The sequence below is a fragment of the Oncorhynchus gorbuscha genome, linkage group LG13 (genome assembly GCF_021184085.1).
Source record: "Oncorhynchus gorbuscha isolate QuinsamMale2020 ecotype Even-year linkage group LG13, OgorEven_v1.0, whole genome shotgun sequence".
Taxonomy (NCBI): Eukaryota; Metazoa; Chordata; class Actinopteri; order Salmoniformes; family Salmonidae; genus Oncorhynchus; species Oncorhynchus gorbuscha.
The window spans coordinates 86,732,097-86,739,286 of NC_060185.1; the positions used below are offsets into that span (position 1 = coordinate 86,732,097).

The following is a 7,190-nucleotide window of genomic DNA, read 5'->3' on the forward strand; positions in this document are numbered from 1 at the left end:
GGCACATCACCACATCATCATTTATTTGTAACCATACCAGTTTGGCCCACTAGGGCACATCACCACATCATCATTTATTTGTAACCATACCAGTTTGGCCCACTAGGGGCACATCACCACATCATCATTTATTTGTAACCATACCAGTTTGGCCCACTAGGGGCACATCACCACATCATAATTTATTTGTAACCATACCAGTTTGGCCCACTAGGGCACATCACCACATCATCATTTATTTGTAACCATACCAGTTTGGCCCACTAGGGCACATCACCACATCATCATTTATTTGTAACCATACCAGTTTGGCCCACTAGGGGCACATCACCACATCATCATTTATTTGTAACCATACCAGTTTGGCCCACTAGGGCACATCACCACATCATCATTTATTTGTAACCATACCAGTTTGGCCCACTAGGCACATCACCACATCATCATTTATTTGTAACCATACCAGTTTGGCCCACTAGGGCACATCACCACATCATCATTTATTTGTAACCATACCAGTTTGGCCCACTAGGGCACATCACCACATCATCATTTATTTGTAACCATACCAGTTTGGCCCACTAGGGCACATCACCACATCATCATTTATTTGTAACCATACCAGTTTGGCCCACTAGGGGCACATCACCACATCATCATTTATTTGTAACCATACCAGTTTGGCCCACTAGGGGCACATCACCACATCATCATTTATTTGTAACCATACCAGTTTGGCCCACTAGGGGCACATCACCACATCATCATTTATTTGTAACCTACTATTAGTTTGGTACGCATTTCTGTGATTATTTAGTTAGTTAGTAAATAAATGATTAAGATTGAAGTATGTTTGATTCATAGCAAAGACTGGGTTCGTGCAGGTAACCAACAATTTACGACGCTTGGAATGAGACTAACGTGAGGTAAATAATAATTAATTAATTAGAAGACTGATCAGATATTAAAATATCTGAAAAGTTATATTAGGAAAATTATAACTTTGTACTCTGAAGATTTTACTTGGAGCCCCGACTTCCTAGTTAATTACATTTACATGATTAGTTTAATCACGTAATAATAATAATTACAGAGGATTGATTTGATAAAATAACAGTCTTCACTTTAATGATGCCAAAGACACGACAATACGCTAATTATCAAAATCCAGAAAAAAGCTGTTAGATTATACAACATTGCAATTTATTGCCCTGGCCACATCCGCAGTCCTCATGCCTCCTTGCAGCATACCTAAGGCACGTTCACGCAGATGAGCAAGGACCTGGGCATCTTTCTTTTGGTGCAGAGTCAGTAGAAAGGCCTCTTTAGTGTCCTACGTTTTCATAACTGTGACCTTAATTGCCTACCGTCTGTAAGCTGTTAGTGTCTTAATGACCATTCCAGAGGTGCATGTTCAATAATTGTTTATTGTTCATTGGAGAAGCATGGGAAACTGTGTTTAAACACTTTACCATGAAGATCTGTGAAGTTATCTGGATTTTTACGTATTATCTTTGAAAGACAGGGTCCTGAAAAAGGGAAGTTTATTTTTTGCTGAGTTTATATTTTAAAATCATTTCCAGACTGCCCACAAAATGAAGTGGAAACTGAGCCGCACTTCCTACCCTCCTTCCAAATGTATGGCCATATTAGAGACACATATTTCGCTCAGATTACACAGACTAACAAAGAACTTGAAAACAAATTCAATTTTGATTAACTATCATATCTATTGGGTGAAATACCACAAGAAAAAGGAAACCAGTGAGGAACAAACACCATTCTAAATACAACTAATCTATTATCTATTTTATTGCTTTGGCAATGAAAACATATGTTTCTCATGCCAATAAAGTCCATGGAATTGAATTGAGAGCAGCAGTGTTCTGACAGGGTGGTTAGTGTGTTGATTAGCAGGATGTGTGTACAGACATACACTGTGTACACACACACACACACACACACACACACACACACACACACACACACACACACACACACACACACACACACACACACACACACACACACACACACACACACACACACACACACACACACACACACACACACACACACACACACACACACACACACGCTACACAGACACACAGTAATACAACAGTCAGCTAGTGGTACTGCTGCTGTGCTGAGAGGAGAGGTACAGCTAGTGGTACTGCTGCTGTGCTGAGAGGAGAAGAGAGGGACAGCTAGTGGTACTGCTGCTGTGCTGAGAGGAGAGGGACAGCTAGTGGTACTGCTGCTGTGCTGAGAGGAGAGGAGAGGGACAGCTAGTGGTACTGCTGTTGTGCTGAGAGGAGAGGGACAGCTAGTGGTACTGCTGTTGTGCTGAGAGGAGAGGGACAGCTAGTGGTACTGCTGCTGTGCTGAGAGGAGAGGGACAGCTAGTGGTACTGCTGCTGTGCTGAGAGGAGTGGGACAGCTAGTGGTACTGCTGCTGTGCTGAGAGGAGAGGGACAGCTAGTGGTACTGCTGTTGTGCTGAGAGGAGAGGGACAGCTAGTGGTACTGCTGTTGTGCTGAGAGGAGAGGGACAGCTAGTGGTACTGCTGTTGTGCTGAGAGGAGAAGGACAGCTAGTGGTACTGCTGCTGTGCTGAGAGGAGAGGGACAGCTAGTGGTACTGCTGCTGTGCTGAGAGGAGAGGAGAGGGACAGCTAGTGGTACTGCTGTTGTGCTGAGAGGAGAGGGACAGCTAGTGGTACTGCTGCTGTGCTGAGAGGAGAGGGACAGCTAGTGGTACTGCTGCTGTGCTGAGAGGAGAAGAGAGGGACAGCTAGTGGTACTGCTGCTGTGCTGAGAGGAGAGGGACAGCTAGTGGTACTGCTGCTGTGCTGAGAGGAGAGGGACAGCTAGTGGTACTGCTGTTGTGCTGAGAGGAGAGGAGAGGGACAGCTAGTGGTACTGCTGTTGTGCTGAGAGGAGAGGGACAGCTAGTGGTACTGCTGCTGTGCTGAGAGGAGAGGGACAGCTAGTGGTACTGCTGTTGTGCTGAGAGGAGAGGGACAGCTAGTGGTACTGCTGCTGTGCTGAGAGGAGAGGGACAGCTTGTGGTACCGCTGCTGTGCTGAGAGGAGAGGGACAGCTAGTGGTACTGCTGTTGTGCTGAGAGGGACAGCTAGTGGTACTGCTGCTGTGCTGAGAGGAGAGGAGAGGGACAGCTAGTGGTACTGCTGCTGTGCTGAGAGGGACAGCTAGTGGTACTGCTGCTGTGCTGAGAGGAGAGGAGAGGGACAGCTAGTGGTACTGCTGCTGTGCTGAGAGGGACAGCTAGTGGTACTGCTGCTGTGCTGAGAGGGACAGCTAGTGGTACTGCTGTTGTGCTGAGAGGGACAGCTAGTGGTACTGCTGTTGTGCTGAGAGGAACAGCTAGTGGTACTGCTGTTGTGCTGAGAGGGACAGCTAGTGGTACTGCTGTTGTGCTGAGAGGGACAGCTAGTGGTACTGCTGTTGTGCTGAGAGGGACAGCTAGTGGTACTGCTGTTGTGCTGAGAGGGACAGCTAGTGGTACTGCTGTTGTGCTGAGAGGGACAGCTAGTGGTACTGCTGTTGTGCTGAGAGGGACAGCTAGTGGTACTGCTGTTGTGCTGAGATCTTGTAGCGTCATACCCAAGAATAATCAAGGCTGTAATCGCTGCCAGTCTAGGGTATTGTGTGTAAATTGATGAGGGGGTAAAACTAATACTAAATAATAAAACTAAAGCCTAAATATTAATACTAAAGCCCCTTCCCTCAGCTGTTTATCAAAACAAGTGGAGGGTGGCTGTTCTTTTCTACCCCGAATCCCAGATTGTCCCTTTAATTTCAAGACTAAAGTAAATTACAAGCTGTGCCTTTAATAAGCTACCTTGCTGGTGAACGTTTTTCCTTCTCATCCAAAGATTTGCAAGAGCAAATAGCTGTCTAAGGGACAGGGAGATATCAACCATGGTCTCTCCTAGCTGTCTCTCCTTAAATCTTCAGGGAGGCATTTCTGGAGTTGAGGAGTCCAACCAGAGACAGCACGTAGTTCATCACTTCTCACCTGACAGTGTGTGTGTGTGTGTGTGTGTGTGTGTGTGTGTGTGTGTGTGTGTGTGTGTGTGTGTGTGTGTGTGTGTGTGTGTGTGTGTGTGTGTGTGTGTGTGTGTGTGTGTGTGTGTGTGTGTGTGTGTGTGTGTGTGTGTTCCATCAATCAGCAGTACTCTCTCAGCCCTCTACTCCCAAACCTCATTACCTCACCATGACCAGGCTTGTTGCCAGTTAGAACCCCGTCAGCTAGCTATCTATCCAGCCGAGCTACAGGTCAATATATTCTGTCAATCAATAGAAAACATAGCTGTTGTGTGCCTTTTGAGAGAGCGTGCGTGTGCGCGCGAGAGAGAGATAGAGTGCGAAAGAGAGATACAGAGAGCGAGAGAGTATTCTGTGAGTGCAGTGTACACATTGTACCCAAACATTAACAGCAGACCACATCACAGTCTGACTCTGAACACTGCAGGGGCACAACAGACCACCTACAGCTGCCAGAGGAGATGGATGGAGCCAAAAACACTAAGGCTGACACACACACACAGATACACACACTTCACCAGAGAGGAGTTGTGTTGTTGTAGAGGTCAGGCTCAAATAAACTGCTTTTTTGGACCGTCAAAAATACATTAAATGGAACCTATCTGGCAGAAATGCAACGTGTCTACTTTTCTAGCATGATACGCGGACCATTAATATTCTAATGCAGAAATTGCCATTTTCCAAGTGCCAATAATGTCAACAGGGCTTCAGGTGACTCGAGTCCACAAAGCTGGAGGGACGTGGGCTGCCCTTCGCTTCCTTCATCTATTTGCTCAATAAAACCGGTCGGGAATCCTGTAAAATTGGCAGGTTGACTGAGTACGCCACAAATGAAGTAGGAGATCAGACACATTCCAGGTCCCGGCAGTGAGTTGTGAATATGAGTTAAACAAAGAGAACGGAGTAATCATGTAACTAACTGGTTATAAATTGCAGCTTTAATTTGGCGATATTTGCTGTACACTGGCGATTAGCCTCTGTTGCGGTGTATTCCACATTTGATTAACTAGGCTAGATTAATCGGCCCCGTGCATGTTCGACAGGGACGTCGGTATGCGGGTAAAGTTAACTGCAAAAACTTCTGAATAGTATGTCAATTAGCCAGTGATCTAACCGGTGTAAAACGTCAGTTTTAAGAAGAACGTAGGTCAACCCTTACGAAAAAAAGATTGCAATCCGAATGCTGCAAATACTGCGTCCAAAAGAACAGTTGTGTTTACTTCAGTCATTTTGCAGTGTAACTGCAGTGACAGTGCTGTATAACTGCACTTAAACAATCTAATTCTGCAATTACTGCGTCCAAAATACCACAGTGGACTGCAGTTACTGCACTTTTACTTCAGTTTCAAAACGGCAATCGTTGTTTTGTTCGGGAAAACTAGTAAACATTTGTGGTTGTGGGAGCAGCGTGTATTCTAGCTGCTGCAAGTGCAAGACAAGAAAATACAAATCGGCGCTTACCATATTTTGCATGCAGATTCTTTCTCAGGCAATAGATGTTTCGTGTGGTAGCCAATCAACTGAATAGCTATCAAGTCTGTTGTTTCAAGTTGGCATCTCTCGGGACTTTGCAGAGAAGGCAGATTTTCGCTATGGCCACTGCAGAATGAACCACTGCCGCCTGCTCGTTGTCTCTTTCCCTCTCTGTGATTTGAACTGACTGCGCAGAGGTTAGCGAAGGGGGAGGCATAGGGAGAAGGGAGAGAATCGGACCCGGCCTGTCCTGTGCTGGTGCCACGAGTATAAACTGGAACACTGGCGCCACTTAGTGGCAGAATCAATTCAATTCAAGGGGCTTTATTGGCGTGTTAACATTGCCAAAGCAAGTGAGGTAGATAATATACAAAAGTGAAATTAACAATAAAAATTAACAGTAAACATTACACATACAGAAGTTTCAAAACAATAAAGAAATTACAAATTACATATTATATATATACAGTGTTTTAACAATGTATAAATGGTTAAAGGACACAATATAAAATAAATAAGCATAAATATGGGTTGTATTTACAATGGTGTTTGTTGAATCATTCATTGACAGGCATTTGGGAATGGATCATCTCTACATACAGTACCATAGAGCAGGGATTCCCTAATTAGGTCCCGAATCGCGGCAAAGGTAAGAATATCTAATGTTAGCTAAATTTAGTCATGAATAAATTGGCTAAATTTCTTTACATTTACATTTCTTGTGTAAGTTTTAAATTGACACAATACCTGTTAGCAAAGATGTCAGCTAGAGGTGACGTGCAGAAGCTGGCAGGGATTTGTAGTCTTGCATGATGTCTACTTTGATGCTAATTCGCGTTTTCGATTCTGAGAGTAAAATAGAGCCAAATATATTGATAAAAGTCACCTTGTCCGAGAGAGATTTACCTGGTTATCAAAACGTCCTGCCAGGGTAAGTCTACACAAAACACAGCCAGTATTTCTAAAATTCCCTATGGGAAAAATGAATGGTGGAAAATAACGGTTGGAAGCTATTTCCCTGTTTGACCACTAGGGTTGAGGTCCACACAATACACAACCTATGGAGATCCTATAGTTCACTATTCTATATGCTTTCTATGTAGTTCTATTACAAAACCTACCAAATAAAGTGGGATAAAGTTCCTAAGATTCTTAACAGTGTTGATCCCTGCTGTGTGTGTGTGTGTGTGTGTGTGTGTGTGTGTGTGTGTGTGTGTGTGTGTGTGTGTGTGTGTGTGTGTGTGTGTGTGTGTGTGTGTGTGTGTGTGTGTGTGTGTGTGTGTGTGTGTGTGTGTGTGTGTGTGTGTGTGTGTGTGTGCAGGGCATAGGCTTAGACACTGGGTGGTTCGGAAGACTGGTGACCAGAGGCGAGTAAACAAGGTCAGGAACCCCCCTCCACTGGTGTTCCTCACAGACACACAAACATACGCACACGCACACACCAGACTAGGCTGGTGGGAGGAACTATAAGAGGACAGGCTCGTTGTAATGATATGAATGGAACAGAGTTAAACATTTGGTTTCCATATGCTTGATGTAGGACCATTCCAGTCCAGTCTTAACAATGAGTCCCTCCTTCTACAGCTCTTCCCACCAGCCTGCTCTGACACACACACACAAATCCATGTTAGTCAATTATTATTCC

The 7,190-nt window shown here is 44.6% G+C and overlaps 1 protein-coding gene across 1 annotated transcript in view; it reads right to left on the minus strand.

The window, feature by feature from the left end:
• The window catches only part of LOC123993645 (NEDD4-binding protein 3-A-like), a 154,572-nt gene extending 148,833 nt beyond the window's left edge, over nt 1-5,739 (minus strand). Inside the window, exon 1 of the mRNA XM_046296007.1 lies at nt 5,534-5,739. The gene's annotated coding sequence lies outside the window, so the exon portion shown is untranslated. The remainder of the gene's footprint in view (nt 1-5,533) is intronic.
• Between the last annotated feature and the right edge of the window lie 1,451 nt (nt 5,740-7,190).